The 21,097-nt window shown below is 44.3% G+C and overlaps 1 pseudogene across 1 annotated transcript in view; it reads left to right on the forward strand.

Moving 5' to 3' along the window:
• Positions 1-20,637, forward strand: part of LOC147883987 (uncharacterized) — a 28,813-nt pseudogene extending 8,176 nt beyond the window's left edge. The window contains exons 2-9 of the transcript XR_015543620.1: positions 2,422-2,481; positions 2,693-2,862; positions 18,125-18,212; positions 18,407-18,786; positions 19,205-19,238; positions 19,608-19,789; positions 20,020-20,079; positions 20,187-20,637. The product of XR_015543620.1 is annotated as an uncharacterized LOC147883987 (transcript). The remainder of the gene's footprint in view (positions 1-2,421; positions 2,482-2,692; positions 2,863-18,124; positions 18,213-18,406; positions 18,787-19,204; positions 19,239-19,607; positions 19,790-20,019; positions 20,080-20,186) is intronic.
• Positions 20,638-21,097: the final 460 nt, after the last annotated feature.

Genomic DNA, 21,097 nt, shown 5'->3' on the forward strand with positions numbered 1-21,097 from the left:
GGCATACCCTGAAGTGGGCATGTCTCTCTCTTTTCTTTCCACCTTTGCATGAATCAGATCACCCCATGATCCCCAAGAAGGTTCATTACCTAACATGGTGAGTTACCATGTGTTCACCCAAATGCACTAATTTTCTAGCCCTCTTGGGTGTCCACATTAATTTCTAGCCACCTCTTTGCCCCTCGGCACATGACTAGCAAATCACCCCAAACAAATCTATTAAATCTTCTAGTCGTCTCGGAACCTCTTGACATACAAATCCTTTACTGTAATTATTTCAACACACATTATAACCACCCATTTACATTTATATGCATTACAACGGTCTCTCTAAGGATTTTCTGTCACCGATCTATTACATTCTAATTGGAATGTAATAAACATGCTAGGATGCACAACCATTAATCACACTTCAGCATGTGCACACAAGATAGATAGAAGACATTCAGAACCAGGAGAGAGAACACTGAGATGTACAGCCAAAAGACCTCATATTTCGATGTAGAAACAAAGTACAAAACCTATCCAAAATATGTACCAACACTTGCAGCATATGCTGGAAGAAGTAGGCACCCTGTATGCTGCACTATCTTCTGCAAACTCCCCCTGAACGTCTGTGTCTTTATAGTAGGCTTTAGAGTTGCTCTGCTCTAGGCTGAGCCCTTTGCTACACTACTCATGCACTCCCGATTGCTCTCCAACCTAGTCTGCACACTGACTAACTGAATTGCCCCTCAAAAAGGGGCATTTATATAGGGCACAAGGCCCTCCAAGTACTAGCCGACCAGGGGCCTGATCTGGCTGACCAGTCTTGGTTCTGCCAACCTCAGGCTGGACCTTCTGTGGGCCCTGTCCAGCAGCCAACCTTGGTCCATGCCTATAAATGGCCCAACCCCCCCAACCTTTGCGAGTGCCTATTGCTGGGGGTTGTCCTAACCAGCCCTAAACCAGGGCCTAATGCCAGCCATATGTGCTGGCCAGGGTGTCCGTATAGGACAATAGTGTGCTGCCCATGTTGCATCCTCCTACATATGGCTATGTGGCACCAATATCACGTGCACCTTCTACACCTATCATGCTATAGGTGTCAAGCACCTTTGTCCTCCTCATATGGTGGTCATAATTAGGGCATTGAACCTCGTATTCCAACACCCCTTCTCAATGGCATACTGTGGTCTGATATCCACTCTGTCGAAGAGAAGCGCGTTGTCAGGTCCATGAATGCGTACCTGGTCTGCATCCTGAATAACTGGATCCAGTGCACCAATATCACGTGCACCTTCTACACCTATCATGCTATAGGTGTCAAGCACCTTTGTCCTCCTCATATGGTGGTCATAATTAGGGCATTGAACCTCGTATTCCAACACCCCTTCTCAATGGCACACTGTGGTCTCTACCCACTCTGTCGAAGAGAAGCGCGTTGTCAGGTCCATGAATGCGTACCTGGTCTGCATCCTGAATAACTGGATCCAGTCTAGAACAATGATACCATCCTAGCACCACATGCCAGTGGCATTGCCCATCCATGTCACGAGCATGCCAGAATCTTTCAAGATACTCAGGCACCAACATGTGTCCATCTGGTCAATCTGGGAATAGGCTGGATACTATAAGGTATCAAGCATCCTGGGTCTATTTAAACCTGATCATCCTCCAGCCGCATCCTCAACCTCAATCCTTGGAACTTGTGAAGTGGCTGCTGCACATATCTCTCCACCAATGAGTCTCTTTCCAGAAGCTCGGGAATTGCTCCATGCTGCCTCCGAACCCAAGCTCTTGTTGACCTCCACTCAAGCTCGAGAATCCTGAGCCTACAAAGGTTACGTGTAATCCCTATTGATCCCTCTTCAGTAACATGCACATGATCCCTCTTGGAGAATCCTCCTTTTCACATGCATTTGTCAGTATCTCTATCCTTGCAAAGTCCAAGATACTAACATCTTTAGAATACATGTAGACAGCTCTGAATGCCTCTGTCTTGAGAATTTCCCCTCTGTATGTCTGGAAGGCTTTCACCCTCCACCTGCGTAAACATTGTGACCATAGCATGCATTGGATTGTCTCATGTCACTGGATACATTTCCCAGCATATCCTCGAGGGAGTGGTAGGGTCAGCAAAGGAAACAAGAGTGATCTGTGTTGTTTTGAACTTCATTATGTGTTTTATACATTGAATTTCCATCAGCTAGTGATCTGCTATTTGTTTGCTTGTTTTTCTTTTTTAAGTTTAATTGTTCAAATGATGTCAAGCAATCTACCATATGAATATCACCAGATACATGAAAGCTATTTTGCAACTTGTCGATATTATGTGTGGCTGCTAAATCGGACAGGTCTATTTATGTTTCTAATGCGTTCTTGAGTCCCTCGTTCGGTGACAAAGAAGTAATTACTAAGCAAAGAGGCTTATGTTGCCAGGTTCCATTTGGGAAGGCAGCCTTTTTCCCGGGACGATTGGTGCACACAAATGAATTCCTGGTATTTGATCAGTAAGAAATTTATTAGAGTGAAATTTTAGGGTGAAGCTATAGCTGTAACTATAACTATAACCATTGGGTCTCTGGTAAGACCTTTTTTAAAAAGGAGTTTGAGTGCTCGATTTCAAAAGGATAATGGATTACATCCATGGAAAAGTAAGACCACATTTCAGAAGATTATCTTGATTTAGATCGTTGAATTATTCGTGCAGGTTCTTCTTGGTGAGGGCTACTATGCAGAGTGCACTGCAAAGCAGAGACTGTGGAGATACTAGACAGACGTGGAACCTTTCTGGACTCCAAAATTGCTGGTATTAATTCAGAAATTGCAGACCTCTAGGCAGAGTCTCGCTTCTTCAATGACACTCTTGCTGAAGTTGCCGTAAGTTTCTATTGCGCTCCTTGTAATAAGGAAAGGAAGATTAATTAGCTCACTATATGCGGTAAGTAGAAGGCAATACAATTCATACTTCTGCTTGATAAATGCTCTTTCACTTGTCTTCCATTTGAACAAGGCAGGCTGAAGGATAACCATCACATGTTTTTTTTCAACCTTCTTCACAGCTTGAACAAAGTTTGCTTCATCAGGTTATGGTAATCTTGTGTATCAAACAGCCATTTTCGAACTCTCATGTCGCAACCTTGTTTAGTTGTTCAAGTGGCCTCCATCTAAGCTAATCGCAGCAGATGATGGGCTGTAAGAACAGTTGATTGCGCGTGAATCTGCTGTGAGAATTCACCAGCTGAGGAAAGGTGATACAGCTGGTCAAGATTCAATCACCACGAATTCTCTAATCCATCCTTTAGCTCAAAATTACACATAAGCAATTGCAACAGGCAAACAAAACATTCGAAGCTCTCGAATCAAGAAGATAGTTTTTGCTCTGATACCAAAGGAAACAACCCCTAAGCTAGGGTTCTTGGATCTCCTCTTTCTTCATGTGAACCTGCAAGCATAGACTAACATCATAATACAAACCAAGGGACACTTGTGGTATCGGCTAGTATGTCACCACCCAGTCGTAGATCTCTTAGGATCACCCACAAGCTAGAGGTTGTGCAACCTCCAATCGTAGTCCATCTCGGGTAAGTCTATGCGTCCCATACCAGCAGCCCCATTTGCTCTCAACCCAGTTAGGTATTCTCAGGGGACCCCACTTGTATGGATGCCCCAAATGAGCATTGGCTCTTGTTTATATAGATGTAGGGTGTCTTAGGTGTCTCAAGCCTAAGACTCCCTTTAGTGTACCAAAGGTACCATGTGTCCTAACTATCCCATGGTTAGGACACATGACCATAGGTCAACCTGACCTCCATAACACTAGCCTAGTTATGTCCATGCGTGAACATAACATACAGGATGTGTACGGAACTGTGGAGCATCAACATGGAGCTGTTGGTAGCAGAGTTGATGGGCAGAACCATACTGAACAGGGGCATGCAGGTTTGGGCTGCCACACATCAGTCAGGCGTCATCTTTGGGAGGCTGCTGCAGTCACTAGAGGCTATTGGAGACACTGGTACAGGTGGCGCACTAGTACGGACAATAAGTTGTAGCTCTGGACCTGGAATAGGGCTGAAACCAGTCGGACAGAAGAGGGCTGTTGCAGAGTATCCACATGGCCAGGAAGGACTGGAGAAAGGGATGCAACGTGCAGACCCAAAGGTATTATATAGAGCCCAACCAAGTCGGCTGGTAAGGCAGGTTGGTTGGCCAACTAGGTTGGCTGACTGGTCTATGAAAGTCGGCCTGTCTGTGAGGCATACGGCCCTCTATATAAAGCCCCTTTGGATGGGGCATTTAATACATTCATTTTGAGCTCATATCTTGGGCATTTCAGCCACTTCAGAGCAGTCCAGCCCCCAGGGTGGATGTTCTCGGGAGAGGCAAGCAAGAAGATATCTTAGGATTGCGTCTGCTTCTTGGAGCACACGAAGGAGCAGATCTATATGGAGTGGAAGAGCTGGATCATGATTGTGTAGGAGCAGCAAAAGAAGACAACTTTCGAGGTGACTTGTGCATTCAGAGCAGCAAAGGAGGCTAAGGAACCACAACAAACACTGCATGGGGCACACGCACACATACGTGGCCCACTCAAGCTCTAGGAGAGCACTGTAGGCGTAATATTTTGGAAGTGTCAAGGAGGTAGGAGAACAACCTTGTTCCACATCTCGTTAGCACTTTGTTTATAGAGGGTGGGACATTGGACATAGTTTTTGTATTGCGTCCAAATTGGACAGAAATATATTTTGCTGGCTCTACATCTCTCTTTTGAGCATTGTCTATTTACCTTTTGCACATCTATGCATAGTACACATTAAGGAAAGAAGTTTTGGATTTGAATATTACCATTGTGCGAGTTCCTGGGCTCAATAACTCTACTTTAGGGTTAGTTTCCAATCTGCATACCCTTTGTTGTATTTTCTAAAATGATATCGGAGCCTTGACAGAAGTTCTCAAACGACCTTGGGAAAGGACAACCTTAATCAAGTTCTACGTTTGAAGGAGCAGTGTCCTTGCGAGGAGGGTGGCTCAGATTCAGCCAAGTGTATGAGGCTTCTATCTCGGACAGCTCCTTATCATGGCCGCAAGATATCCACTTCCAAACTTTGGGGAAACGGGCAAGTTGGATGGGTCAAATTATCCTCTGTGGAAGATGAAGGTCAAGAGCTAGCTGGTATAGAGTAGAGTTGATGCCGTAGTCCACGACGACTTCGGCCACTGCGACTGTGGCGGTGGTTATTGTAACGGCAGATCGTGTAGCAGTGAAGACTTGGTGACGCGTGATGTGCAAGCCCCGGCCACTATTATTGGCATCACTACGGATTTGGTGCTCCCACACATTCAGTTTGCAGACACTTTGTTGTGTGGACCTATTGAAGAATATGTGCAAGGTGAATAATGACGCAAGGATTCTAGACCTCGAGATGGAGTTGTACGGCATGACTGTGGAAGAGGGGGGGGTAGTACAGGACCACATCACCAAGAGAAGGTGGGGAGGGACAAACTCTCAATAGTTGGTCCCACAAATTCAGCGAGGATGGGCTAGGCTTTTGCTCGGCATGCTTCCTAGGAGCTTTTTGACAACAATGATAGCAGGCCAGTGGTCGCCCCTGGTTACCTTTGAGGAGCTATTGCCTTGGCTTCTGTAGTAGAAACTTAAGGAAATGAAGTATGACGGATCCAATGAAAAGGCCTTTTATGGCAAGGACAAGGGCATGCCTAGCGAGACGGCAAGCCCGTCAAGAAGAAGAAGGAGGATGTCAAATCTGACGAGGATGGGGATACTTTTGATGATGAGATTAAGAAGAAAAGAAAATGTCAAAAGAAGCGCTTCTATTGCGGCCAGCCAGGAACATTTTGCAAAGGATTGTAGAAAGAAAGAGCAGATCAAAAGATGGACTTTGATCAAGATCCAAAGGAGACAAAGTCAACGTCAGCACATGTAGTCTTAGAAGAGCTTTCCTTGGTGACATCTCGATGCATTACCAAGGTAAGGCATGTAGACCCCGGTGTTACAATAAGAATGTTTTGGAGAACACTTGTGAAGGTGAAGGACAGCATTGAGTGCTTGTATTTCTCTTGCTTGGCTGGTATCACTAACATGAGGGAGGAGTCTTTGGAAGGACCTCTGGTTTCAAGGTCAAATGATTCCTGTGACAAGCAAGTGGATCATCTGGTATGTGCATTCCTTGTTTAGTCATTTGAACCTTAATAACTTGCTTTGGGTGGATTCTGTGCTTTGCATTTATGTGCATTCCTTGTTTTGAACCTTAATAACTTGCTTTGGACAGATTCTGTGCTTTGGATTTCTCAGGCGTTGAGAGATTGGAAGGTATATGCCTTCCTTGGTGTGTCTCCGAAGCTCGGAAGCAGAGTGCACTTGTTGAAACCTCAATGTTGAAGACAGCAGGGACACCTTTAGGAGGATAGAGTGTCTTGAAGCCAGGGTGCTTGAGAGCTCATTGGGAGCTTATGGTCCAAGTATTCTGGAGTTCTATTTTGGTTGGACCTGTGTACTAGAATGGTTCTTTTGTGGAGGACTGGACATGGAGAAGCAAGAGTCACTGGTTGAAAGAACAAAGGACGACGATAACTCTGAGTTGTTCCAGAGGGCTTCCTCATGGGAGCTGATAGAGTATCTACATCTACGTGTTGGGATTGGCCCATGATGTGTTGGTGAAGGGGGTGTTGGAGTATAGATGGTCACCTCCTCATTTGCGAGCCCCCAAACGAGGAGTACAAGGGGGAGGTGGACCAGGTTAGGGTAACTGACATGTGGGCAGTGTTTGAGCCTACCACATGGGCAGATCTAAGTGATAGAGCAAGACTGCCACATGGACAGCACATGGGCTGCCATGTGGGCAGCAAGCAAACAAAACAAAGGGTATAGGGCTGCCACATGGGCAGCACATAAGCTGCAATGTAGGAAGCACCCACACAAGGCATATCTGGCTGCCGAAGTGTACAGGATCTGTACAGAACTGTGGAGCATCAGTACGGAGCTGTTGGTAGTAGAGTTCATGGGAAGAATAGTACAGAATAGGGGCGTGGAGGTCTGGGCTTCCATGCAGCAGTGAGGCGTCATCTTTGGAGGTTGCTGCAGGTTGGATGAGTCACTGGAGGCTGCTGCAGATACTGCTACAGGTGCCGCAATAGTATGGACAGTAGGTGGCAGCTCTGGATCACCTTTGGACCATGCATAGGCCTGGAAGAGGGCTGGAACCTGTTGGACAGAAGCAGGCTGTTGCAGGGTATCCATGTCGCCAAGGACCGGAGAAGGGGCTGCAAGGTGCAGACCCAGAGGCATTATATAGAGCCCAACCAGGTCGGCTGGTAGGGCAGGTTGGCTGGCTGCTTGGTTGGCCAACCAGGTCGGCTGACTGGTCTGTGAAAGTCGGCCAGTATTTGGGGCATACAGCCCCCTATATAAAGCCCCCTTGCATGGGACATTTGATACATTCATTGAGCTCAGCTCTTCGGCATTTGAGGCCACTTCAGGGAGCAGTCCAGCCCACAGGTGGATGTTCTAGAGAGAGGCGATTTGCAGTAAGAAGAGATCTCAGGAGGATCGTGGAGCACACAAAGGAGCAGATCTACACGGAGTGGAAGAGCTGGATCGTGGTGTGTAGGAGAAGCAAAAGAATACAACTGTGGAGGTGATATGTGCCTCAGCTTGGCCCGCATTCAGAGCAGCAAAGGAGTTCAAGGAACCACAGCAAACACTACCTTGGAATGGGCTGTTTATTGGTGCAGCAGCACTCCGCTGATAGAGGGTGGTACACTGGACGTATTGTGTCCACATTGGACGGAAATATATTTTGCTGGTTCCACATCTCTCTTTTGAGCATTGTCTATCTATTTATGCATAGTACACTTGAAGGAAAGAAGTTTTGGATTTGAATATACCAGTATGTTAGTTCCTGGGCTCAATAACTCTTCTTTGGGGTTAGCTTCTGTTGTGCATACCCTCTGTTGTGTTTTCTAACAAAGACAAGGATTGCTTTTTTGGGCTTTTAAGAAAAGATATCTAAAAGCAAAGCGTTCCCAACAGCAGCCTGCTTTACGGAGCTTTTAGGAGATAGCCTTTGGGCTGGGCTAGTAGCTAAAAACCCCACACCTCTCTCTTGTTATCAGTCTATGCACCAGCCCTTTCAATTGTTACAGCAGACCCAAACGAAAGAAAAATTGCAAATCTAAACAGGGTGCTTACTAAGTGGTTTCCATTGAACACCTCCTTAGACAACAGCGAATCAGCTTCGCTCCACTTCGAAGTCCGAGCAGAGCTGATGCTAGTGATTTTGCGGTTTTTGCAACTTTTTTCCAGGAGGAGTGACTTGCAGCTTTTGAGAGTAAAAAGCTAGATGATACTCAGATTCGGAGGCCCACTGAGGGGAAGGAATACCCCAAGCCACAATTGTGGGGGTTAAAGGTCACTGTGCCTTTACCCCGGTTATGTACAATACTCAAACACATATATAAATGAATGAAAAAAAGAAGATTAGGGTGGTTCTGCACCCACCAAAACTTGTGTGGCTCTTTGTCTCTCTCTCTCCTTCTTCCATTCTTGCTTCTGTTGAGAGTGCGGTCACGTACGCATTGAAAAGTTGGAGACATTATCTATGTGGAGCCAAGTTTGTTGCATTGATGGATCATGAATCTATCAAATACATATGTGATCGGCCTGATTTAAGGGGAAGGCAGGCAGGGTGGGCTGAACTTATGCAAGACTGTAATATATAGATTAGATATTGGAAGGGTAGTTTGAATAGATTGCCGATGCTTTGAGTCGCATGGGTGAGGTAAACTCTTTGAGTTTTACCAAGATAGGATCTCACCTCTATGATTCCCTGAGAGGGCTATGTTAGGATCGACAATCATTTTGTGTTAGAAAACATGGTTAAGGGAGGTGAAACAAAGCTGACTCACGGATAGAAGTGAGGCATCAGTGAAAGAAAAAAACTAAAACTCTTCCATTCCTTTCATAAACCGTATACATATTTACATATTTTTGTACCCATAAGGGAACCTCCATCCACATCATGGCTTAGCTCACTTTGAGTAGCTCATGCCTTACATCACTTGATCTTATCCAATATCACTTACTTTCAAACACACATACCTATTGCACACATATTTGGTGCACACATTAACAGTAACACGCACACATACCACTCCGAATGCCAATAAAACCCCCGTTTGAGCGAAGGTGGTGTGACTAAGAAAACCTTCTTCAGTTCTATGAAGGTCCTTGGAATGTACCATGTCTAGAACTAGACATGTCTCCCATGCCAACTCAGAGGCTTTCGTTTGAGCATGGTTCAGAGGTTGAACTAAGCATTCTCATGGCTTTATGTTCAAACATGACTTAGAGGCTCCAAGTTAAAGCATGGATGCATGACAACTCAGAGGTCTAGGAGACCACGGCATAGCATCTTGGAAGTGCCCTTCCAGGCTTGATTCATTGGAGCTGCACTTGTAGCAACTATGTACATTGGTTTTCCTAAACAGCCCCCCTAGCTTTAATTGGGATAAATAGATAACACAGAGCCTTTTATAATTGAAGGTGGTAAAACTAACACGACAAGACAAACATTTATAACTTTCACTTTTGAAGGACACCTTGGGTAGAGAACCCGACTCAAACATATATTAAACATAAGACATTATGTTTGTTGATGTTGGGAGAGTTTACATCCTCCCTTGATGTCGATGATGTCACCTTTTTTGGTGTCATCGTCAAGCAATGGAGGATTGGTCCGTCATTTTAGCTTGAGGGCTAGGGTAGAGGACCTGAAAGACCCTCAATGTATTGGTGGAGGCTTCAAGGTGATGCCGATGGTCCGATTTTACTGATTTCGATCAATTTAGGACAAACTCCCAAATTAATGCACTTTCAGGCCTTCAATTTGTTGATTTTTCAAAAAATTAATGTCGATTTTATGTTGATGTGGTATAAAAACCTTAGTAAGGTTTATTAAGGCATAAAGTAGGCAAGGCCAACAGCGGTAAAAAGGTCGTGCAGAAAGTCATTCACCAGCAGGTTCTCATGGCGAGCTGTAGACAGTGATGCGGTCGAAAACATGGATTCGCGGATGTGTCTATTAGAAACGAAGCCATGGCAGCACCCCCCACAGTGTGATAGCAAGATTGTGCATTTGGGCCTGCATATTTGCATTAGTATACCAAAGAGTCTTCGTGCAAAGAAAGCCTTAAGGTCTTTAAACCGAGTCACAGATGATGGATGCTTCTTTGAATTTGAGCTTTTAGATTATGTGTTCCACTCTATGTAAGGAATTGAAGCCCGCAAGCAGTTCCCTTTCGCGCCCCCTTTCGTAGCTGGAAACAATCTTGCACATGTCTACCAGTGGATGGCACGAGAGGAAGCCAGACTCGGACTGCAAATGCAAGCTGTGCATGGAAGATGAAGGAATCAAATATTATGGAGAAATGCGGCTATTAAAGAACACGAGTAGCCAAGCGGTGGCTGTTGGATCTGATCATTACTAGTGCACAAAGTCTGGATTGGAGATACTACTCTGGAGTCTTCGTTGCTGTGTCAGCAAAAGATGAACAGCGGCTGAAGCAGGTCGGGCGCCTCAGGAAACAACTTGCTATAAAACGGGCCGCTCCTCCAAGGCTACACTTTCACAACCCTCACTTCCTCTTCATCCAATTCGGAAATGCCTCTTCGCTTGGCTCTTTGAATCTCCCAAGAGCTTACTCGTTGCTCTTGCAAATCCAAATTTGCAAGCTTTTGCTCGTCTCTTCAGGAATATCTCCCATGGATCGAAAGTTTACCCAGCAAGCTATGCTGGCTAGAAAGGAAGTGGAGAGGCTTGCTGAGTCGACCAATTAGAAAATGACAGTAGCAAAAGGAACAAGACTGCTTTGTGAGAGTTTGGGGAGAGAGAGAGCAAGAGAGAGTGAGCTTGAGAGCTGAAAGCTTGATAGCTTGGTTGCAATTGAAGATTGTTAAAGAGTGTACAACTGAAAGAGTTAGAGATAAGGTTTTGTCCTAGTCACTAACCATAGTTAGTAAACTAACTGCGGTTAGAGGGAAAAACCTCTTAAAGAGGGAAAAGTGCCCCTAACTAGCTTATTAAATTACATTGGTCACTGCTGAATTATATCTATAATTCTAACACCCCCCTGCAGTGCCAATGTCATGTACAAGGCTGATCAATCACCAAACGGATATAAGTTTAGGGCACTGCGTAGGGCACTGCGAAATGCCTCAAACTTTTCACGCGGTAGTGCTTTGGTGAAAATATCTGCAACGTTGTCATGTGTGGACACAAAGATCATACTAATCTCTTCTGCATGCAACTTCTCTCTGACGTAGTGATAGTGAACCTCAATGTGCTTCGTGCGAGCATGAAACACTGGATTCTTTGCCACTGCAATGGCACTCTGACTATCAGTGAGAATTGGAGAAGGACCCTCCAAAGACAGATGAAGATCAGCAAACAGACGTCGCAGCCAGACACATTCAACTGTTGCTGTGAAAGCTGCCCTGTACTCAGCTTCACATGATGAGGTAGCCACTGTAGATTGTTTCTTGCTCAGCCAGGAAATGCAAGATTTACTAAAAAAGAAACAATTGCCACTAGTGGACTGCCTAGTGTCATAATCACCAGCCCAATCTAAATCACTGTAGGCATGCATCTGCAAGTCACCCCCCCTGGGAAATAACAAGCCAAAAGACTTCGTGCCCTGCAAATAACGGAAGATGCGCTTAACTGCCTGCCAATGCATAGTTTTTGGGCTGTGCATATACCTGCTCACCTGAGATACTGCAAACTGAATATCAGGTCTAGTGTTGCAGAGATATATGAGGCATCCAACAGCCTGACTGTAAGATGTGGCATCAACTGATTCTCCTGCATCATGCATTGTGAGTTTAGCCCCGGCTCCATGGGAGTGGCTATGGGCTTACAATCATGCATGTTAAATCTGTCCAAGAGTTTCTGCACATACTTGGACTGAGACATAACACTGCCACGTCTCTCTTGAGAGAACTGGATCCCCAAATAAAAGTGAAGCAGCCCCAAATCTGACATGTCAAAGGTGGTCTGCAAATCAGCTTTGAAATATGCAATTTTATCTTCATTGGACCCTGTGAGCAGTAAGTCATCGACATAAAGAAGGATGACTAAAATTTCCCCCCCATCCATCTTGATGTAGAGGGTGCTCTCAGTAGGACTATTGTGCAGCCCCTTGCTGGTCAAAAAGGCATGAATCTTGGCATACCATGCACGAGGGGCCTGTTTCAGCCCATACAAAGCTTTGTTTAGCTTGCATACCTGAAGTGCATTTGCTGTAATTGCAAAGCCTGGAGGTTGTTTGACATACACCTCTTCCAGCAAGTCTCCATTTAAGAAGGCTGTTTTTATGTCCAACTGATGAACATTCCACTCAAAATGTGCAGCCATTGCAATAACAGATCGGATGGTGGTCATCCGGGATGTAGGAGCAAATGTCTCCTCATAATCTATGCCCTTTTTCTGAGCATAGCCTTTAGCAACCAGCCTTGCCTTGTATCTGTCAATGGAGCCATCTGGCTTCCGTTTGAGCTTGAAAACCCATCGTGTGCCAATGGCATGTTTGCCTAGTGGCAAGTCTACAACATCCCAAGTCTGATTTTTTTCAATGGACTGCAGGCTCCTCCTCATCAAGAAGAGTACCTGCATATGCTGATTCCACTGAATTAGCACCTTCCATGTGCCTTGCTGCACTGCGAGTCCTGCCAAGTAATGGAGCATCAATCTTACTCTCCCTGAGAGTCTGTAACAGCCAGTTTGGGACTGTTTTTGCTGCATGTATGTCTGCAATTTCTTGCTGCACCACCTGTTCCACTGCCTGTGGAGGTGGCAAGACATCCCGTGGCTGAACTAAAGCATCGGGAGGTGGCTGTAAATTCTGATTTGCATCAGAAATATTAGCAGGGGAACCCAAGGCAATGGGTAGCAACCCCTCAAAAACATCCTCTGAAGAAGAAGGCATATGAAATTCAGCCTGAATGTGAGCTGAATTTTTTGCAAATATCACATCTCTACTAACAATGATCTTGCGTGTAGCAAGATTGTAGAGACGGTACCCCTTGCTTTCTGCACTGTACCCAACAAATATGCACTTAATTGCCTTATCTGACAACTTGTGCCTAAATTCAACTGGCACATGAGCATATGCAAGGCATCCAAAGACTCGGAAATGATCCACTGAAGGCTTTCTCCCATTCCAGACCTCATAGGGAGTTTTTGTTTTCAAAGCCTTAGTGGGAGCCCGATTTAAAATGTAGTTGGCACACATCAGACCTTCAAGCCAGAATTTGTGAGGCATGTGTTTGCTTTTCAGCATACATCTGTCCATCTCCATAAGAGTTCTATTTTTCCTCTCAGCTTTGCCATTTTGCTGAGGGGTCAGCCTCACTGTGAGCTGATGCACAATACCCTTGCCTTTTCGAAAAGCATCAAAATCTGCAGACAAGTATTCCCCACCTCTATCTGTGCGCGATGTCTGTATCTTGAGTCCGGTTTCATTTTCAACCATGGCTGAAAATTGTTTAAACACCATGAACACTTCTGATTTGCGCTTCAGCCCAAAGACCCAAGTGAAATTGGAGTAATCATCAATAAAGGTAACAAAGTAGAGATGACCACCCAATGATGGAGTCCTCATGGGACCACAGACATCACTGTGTATAAGCTGTGATTTGCGGACAGCTTTAACTGAACCATCCTTTTTGAAGGGGAATCTATGCATCTTGCCTAAAATGCACCCTTCACAGGCATGTGGAGGAGGTATCTCAAGAGGTGGCAATGCATCAACCATAGAGTGCTTCTGAAGTGCCATCAAGCTGTTGTAATGCATGTGGCCATATCGGGCATGCCATAATTCTGCATTCTGCATGGCAGCAGTAGGGGTAGAAACTGCAAGAGCATGGGCTGCTCTTTTCTCAAAAAGATCAAGCTGAAAAAGCCCACGCAGCAGAGTACCAGATAATCTTAAGGCATAATCATTTTCCCTGTCTCGGATAGCACATTTGTCATCCTCAAAGATGACCTGAAATCCAGCTCTGTTAAGAGTGGACACTGAAAGAAGATTCTTGGTGATACCAGGCACATATAAGACATCTGAAAGTCTGAAAACTGAGCCATCAATGGCAGTAAGCTCAACTTCTCCTGTGCCACGTACTGAATATGACGAGTTATTGGCACAAGTGACTTTCTTACCAACGGGAGGTGGATGCAAGGAAGTAAAAAGATACTTCTTAGAAGTGATATACTTGGATGCACCGCTGTCAAAATACCAAGTGTTCAGTGTTTCATTGACACTGAAAGCAGATGCATCTGTAGAAGAGTCATAACTGCAAGTCAAAAATGCATATGTATCATCATTACAAGTGGCTGTACTATCCCGAGCATCTGGAGCAGCCAGCCTAGAATCTGAAATGCAAGATAAAAAGGCATAATCCTGTCCAACAAAGTTGGTTGCAGCATCCCCACTGTCAGATGCATGAGGAGCTGAATCTGAAACAGCCATACCGGAGCTGTTTTTCTTCTCTTTTGCAATCCTTTTCCTGCATTCTGCAATGTGATGACCTGGCTTTTTGCAGTAATGACAAAAACCCTTCTTCTTGGGCTTACTTGCATCATTTTTAGCCTTTTGTGAAGGTTGTCCTGACCCACTGGAAGGCTGATTTACTGATGTCTTTGCCTGTCCCTTTGTTTTTGACTTCAACTTTGAGAGCATAGCTTGTTCACCTGCACGTGAAGCCAAGTTTTTCCTGGTCTGCTCTTCCTGAAGCAAAAGTCCTATCAACTCATGAAAAGTGAGAGGATTTGCACCCCCCCTCAATGATAAGTTCAGCGAGGTATGAAAGCTGAGATAAGACTCAGGAAGAGAATTCAGAGTGGTAGTAATCATCTCTGAATTAGGAATAATCTCATCTATGTTCAATAATTGCTCTCTGAGATCCTGTAGCTTTGTGAGGTGGACTGACATGGAGTCACCCTCTTCCATATGTGTATTACTTAACTCTCTTTTCAAGAAAGATACCCTTGCATCATTCCGGGCTGCATACATGCTTTCTAAGATATCCCACGCTGCCTTCGAGGTCTTACACGACCGGATATGCGGAATGATAAATCTTTTCATTGAAAGAGAGATGCATGACAAAGCTAAGGCATCCCGTGAATCCCATCTCTTCTGCTCTGGAGTAGTGGCTATAGCTGCACCAACAACTTGTTCTGCAGCTGCACCCTGTGCACGACCTCTTCCACCTCCTTGCTGAGGAGGGGTATTAGGTGCCATACCTGCTGGTCGGATCTCACCCCCATTCACATAATCCCATAAATTGCGAGAAATCAGAATATTGCGTACCATAAAACTCCAGAGGGAGTAGTTGGTACCATCCAACTTGTCTTCCTGTGAAAGACCACCGAATTGGAAGTCATTCTGATTTTGCTGGGCCATATCTGAGAAAGAGATTTAAGCAAATACAAAACTGAATTCCCTTACTGGGAATGAAATGCACAACTCCCCAAAAAAAAAACACAGCCAAGCACTAGCTGTAAATGCAACTCAGATTTCTGCACTTGCACTGTTAGAAATCTGTCCAAGCATCAAAAACTCTCCAAAATCTGCCAAAAGTGCTGCAAAACACTTCAAGAAAGGCAGTATGAACTGAAAACTCCAAAATTGCTCTCCCAACACAAAAGTCCCAATTTGTGGCTTGAAATTGCAACCAGAAAGAGGCAAATGGTCTGAAAGCCCCAAATGTTGCACAAATTGCGCTCTATCTGCAAAAGCCCCAAATTTCACTGCGAAATTGCAGTGTAATTACAAAATCCAAATTTCTTCAAGAAATTGTATTGCAGAATTGAAAATCCCAAATTTCGAGCTTGAAATTATCTGCAAAGTCCCAAATTTTGCAAAATGCCCATGCCCAATTCAAATAATATGCTCAAATCTGCCCAAAAAACTGCTCTGCCAAACAATGGCTTCCTGCAAAGAAATGTCTGCCAGACGACCAACTGCAAGAATGCCTGCAGGAATGAAACCTGCTCAGAAGGCCAAATGCAACTGTACGGCTTGTACGGTGACTATACGACAGAGGTACGGATGGCCGTACTGTACGGACGAGCTGTCTGCTGTAGGTTGTACGAAATGTACGGATATGTACGGTGGGTACAACACCTGTACGGATGGGCTGCACTCAGAAAGTACGGAAGGTTGTACGGAACAGTACGGACGCCTTATGAACTGACGACGAAAATTACGCAGGAGCAGTACGGTCGACGCAGGTGTACAGCTGGCGACAACGAACCGTACGGAACTGTACGGCGAACCGTACAGTCTGGCGACGGGCTGTACGGTTGAAGGTCTGCTGTATTGTACGGATGGCCGTACTGTACAGACGAGCTGTCTGCTGCAGGTTGTACGACATGTACTGACATGTACGGTGGGTACAACACCTGTACGGATGGGCTGCACGCAGAAAGTACGGAAGGTTGTACAGAATAGTACGGACGCCTGATGAACTGACGACGAAAATGATGCAGGAGCAGTACGGTCGACGCAGGTGTATGGCTGGCGACAACGAACCGTACGGAACTGTACGGCGAACCGTACAGTCTGGCAACGGGCTGTACGGCTGAAGATCTGTCATACGGAATGGAGTTGCAGACTGTACGACGCTTCACTTGTACGGGCGACGAGATTGTACGACGACCACGTAGGTACTGTACGGGACTATACGGAATCAGTCCGTACATATCTATACGGACGATACGACGAGCTGGCACGGGAGCTTGTGGGCTGGAGTTGGAGGGCAAGAAGAAAGGAGCAGGGAGCAGGATCAACCTGCTCTGATACCAAATGTGAGAGTTTGGGGAGAGAGAGAGCAAGAGAGTGAGCTTGAGAGCTGAAAGCTTGATAGCTTGGTTGCAATTGAAGAGTGTAAAAGAGTGTACAACTGAAAGAGTTAGGGATAAGGTTTTGCCCTAGGTGACAAAACCTTAGTAGTCACTAACCATAGTTAGTGAACTAACTGCGGTTAGGGGGGAAAAACCTCTTAAAGAGGGAAAAGTGCCCCTAACTAGCTTATTAAATTACATTGGTCACTGCTGAATTATATCTATAATTCTAACATGCTTCACACAGCAAGGTGGTGGTAACAATAGAGGTAGACAACGGCCTGATGGCAGAAATGGCATGAACAACATAAAGCTACCAAGGCAAGATCTGCTGCAAGCAGGGGTAGAAATTGGCTTTGATACCTTGTTAGAAAACATGGTTAAGGGAGGGGAGAGGAAGAGGACTCAAAGGGGATAGAAGTGACGCATCAGTGAAAGAAAACAAAAACTCTCCCATTCGTTTCATAAACCATTTACATATTTTTATGCCCATAACTTATAAGGGCACCTCCATCCACATCATGGCTTAGATCACTCTGAGTAACTCATGCCTTACAACACTTGATCTTATCTAAGATCACTTGACCCTATCCACAATACGAAAGATTATGAGGAGTCCAAATACATTGACATCTGGTATCACTTCATTTGGCATTGTGGGGTGACCTAAGGACTGTTCAACAGTCCATGGTTTCTGTGAGGATCAGACAAGAGACTTGAGAGCCCTACCTCGTGAGAAGTCTGGCAAGTTGAACATTATCTATGTCTTTTTTATGATAAAATCTTCCAATGATGGGTGAGTGGTGATAAATGGGTCATTGGCTGGTCTGCACAATCGTACGTTTAGTGGATATGTGTTAACTTTGTGAAGTGGATTAGGGTTATTCTTTGAACCTTTATGGGAATCTAGGTACAATTTGAATACGTCTTTATGAAGTAGGGCAACCCTGCTAGGGTTTCTTATATTTGATCTTCTTGATGAATATGTATTTGCGTAGCAACCCAGCCTACTCCCACACTATTCAACACTTGGTTTACATGGAAACTTCATTGTAATGAGGATCTTGCTTCAACTTTTCAGCTTAGGAGTGCAGAAAAATATGTGCGCACATGCTGCATAGAGGGGCACATTCCTTTGAATTTAGTTTTATGTATATTTGCTTCAACAGGTTTGTGAATAAGCCTTGTGAAGAGGCTCCTATCAAAGTTGATTGTTTTATCAGGCAGGTGTTGTAGAGATAAAAGAGGATTTTGCTGAGCCTTCTTCCTGGGAATCACCAAACTTAGAAGCTGGTCCTTCAAAACTCTCAGGCAAGTCATATTATTATTGTTGTTTTAGGCAAGTCATTGTTGAGTTTCTGAATTTGTAAGAGTGAATGTATTGTAGACTCAGCAAGGTACATATATTAAAAGGTTCGACTCTACTAAAGTACAGGTTTCTTGCTAAGTAATTTTGTGTCGCTTGATTTATTTGTTGAATTGATTATTAGAGAACCATGCGACAGGAACAGTTCGTGAGTTGAAGAATATGCTGACGGAGCAAGATGTATCAACATCTGACAGTGAAGACAAGGAGCATGAACAAATTATGGCACGTCTCAGTGAACTTGAAGCTGCAGAAGCTGCCACAGAATTGGAGGTGAGCTACGAAGAGGATGCCAATTTGAGGTTGACTGCAAGGGGGCTTGGAAAAGATACGAAGAACTTGTTGAGTCGACCATTTGAAAAAAAAGAGGGAGATGGAAATCAAGAGCATATCAGTATAGAAGAGTTGCCTGAAAGGGGAAAACATGCAGATAGAATGCAACCAGAAGATTTAAAAACCTCTCATAAGCAGATCTTTGATCGGCGCCCAAGTATAAGAGGTCCAGGTGACTTAATACAGGTTAATGTCTTACTCTGCTAGAATTTCTCTAGTTCATTACTTGAAGGACTCTGGTGGGAAATTTTCGGCCTGTTTACAAACATCTATTACAATTTCAATCACTGTCTTATGACTGTGATCAATCTAGTTTTGTGAATATCTAGGCCAGTACATGTCTTCAGAATGCTCATTATTGAGAAGTTAATTCAAATTTGTCAAAACGTGCTTGGCTTTAGCAGCATTTTGTTCAAGGCTTCGTGCAGCATGCTTTTTTATTGCTAGAAGAAGTCTTGGCAGTGTGCTCGTTACAGGGTTTGCACAAGTACGATGTCTGATATGTAAAATCAAAATTTCTTAATGATGAGTTTCAACCAGAGGGTGGTTTGGATTGTGTACTTAAAGGAAAGGTTCTTTACATGGTTTGGCGTTTTGTATGCAGTTTGAAGAGTGGAGGAAGTACAAATCAGAAAAGGGTAAGCTACACTCTCTCTCTTTGTAACTCCAACTCCCCCATGCCTTCTTGCCCTTGGTACTCATATTAGCAACAGGATCATAGATCAGAGAATGCTGTTGGATATCATAATTCTAGCTGTTGCTCTCCCCAGTCCTCACTTTTCTGGGATTCTGTCTTGTCAAGCAATGCTGCATGTAAATCTGTCACATTTCCCCTCATCATCGGCTAGAGGATTATAATTTATCGTGGAGCTATCCTGTGCTCCTCTTTGGAACACACCTTACTGCGTTCAGTCCTTTTTATAGATGTTGTTCCTTTCTCATCAGAAGAGGGGATCAGCCAAGGACAAAGCTCATTTCTGACTTAACTGATATGTAATATTTCACAGAATCTGTGAGCACGTCTGTGCAGGAGATGCAAACAGCAGCAGATGCCCAGAGGCTAAGATGGGACGCAGAATCTCAAGCACAAAATGCATCTTCATTCCCTGCCAAGTTGGAGAAAGCTCCAATGTCACCTCCAGATAGAATGGAGACACGATGGTCCCCACAGAAAGCAGTGGCAAATAAGGTTTTCCTTTCCTTGCTGTTCTCTGCTCAAGCCACATCCAAAACCTTTCTCCTCAAGTGGAAAGTATCATTTATAGGTGTTTAAAATTATGGTTACCACTGGCTAGCACATAATCTTGTACTTGTAAGTTGTATAAAAGCTAGAAAACTTTTCCCTAATGTACAATGAGGTCTAGTCAACATGATTGTAATTTGTTATCAGTGGCCTTAAATAAAGATGTGTTGGTGCAGGCCTTCAGCGGTACAGTATTAGAGCGAAATAGACCAGATCTCCCTGCAGAGATTTCTCAGGTTGGAAACGTCGGATTTTATTTGTTAGTTTTGTAGTTTTCAAAGTTTTAAGACTTTCATATGCTGCTTATAATTCTGTGGATGTGTTATTTCACTCGCATGGACAGGGCTCGAAGCAGACACAAGCACAGACACGACCTGCTTCAAAGTTCAAAATGAGGCAAATGGAAAGGTGAAGAGGCTTATTTAGCGACTTCCCCTGTGAACCGTAGCAGTCCAACAACTGTGACGAGCACAACTGACTGGAACTCTTAGGGAGCCTTTCTTAGAAACTCCAATCTAGTAATCTTGTCCATTCCTCAGGGTACTAATTTTGTACGAGGCTTAATGGCATTGTGGAAGAAGGTTTCAATGAGCATGTGTATGGTGACCAGTGGTATATGGATTTGCTACAAATTCTAGCTATGCTGTTTGTCATCAAAGGGAATTGCTTTCAATTACATGCATGTATTTTTTACAACCATTGTGAGTGCAGGCACAAAATTATCAAGATAATCGTGAGTTTGTGGAATGTTAATTTCAAGCTTAACAAGGAGCTTGCTATATTTTACAATTGAGCACCTGAAAGAACACATATTACTCAGCTTTGTGACATGCGTAGTAGGAATCCCTTGTCGCATGGTCAACTTGAGGAATTTTGTTTTTCATTTAGATAGAGCAAGAATTCTGGTTTGCTTACTGTACCATACAACATTGCTTGCAGCAATATAAATTACTTTGTGGATCATTTGGTTTCACTCCACATACATCTAGTCTCACACACTTATGTTCACATGCTCATACATGACCTAGACTAAAAGCACTCTCTTCGTTCAACCTTTACTCCTCAAATTGATGGCCTCAATCCAAGCGGTAGCCCATTGGCCCTGACTTGGAACTCCCTCTAGTCGCATTAATAGTAGACTTATTTGACTCATTAGATCTAACGTGATCTCACTTTAATTATAGTCTATTGGTTTACAAATAGTGGGGGATAACAACATAAACTAGGATGAGCCTTCACCCTAAAAGACCCAAT

Source organism: Dipteris shenzhenensis, chromosome 27, assembly GCF_047967505.1.
Source record: "Dipteris shenzhenensis isolate YYH24624 ecotype China chromosome 27, Dip_SZ_1.0, whole genome shotgun sequence".
Taxonomy (NCBI): Eukaryota; Viridiplantae; Streptophyta; class Polypodiopsida; order Gleicheniales; family Dipteridaceae; genus Dipteris; species Dipteris shenzhenensis.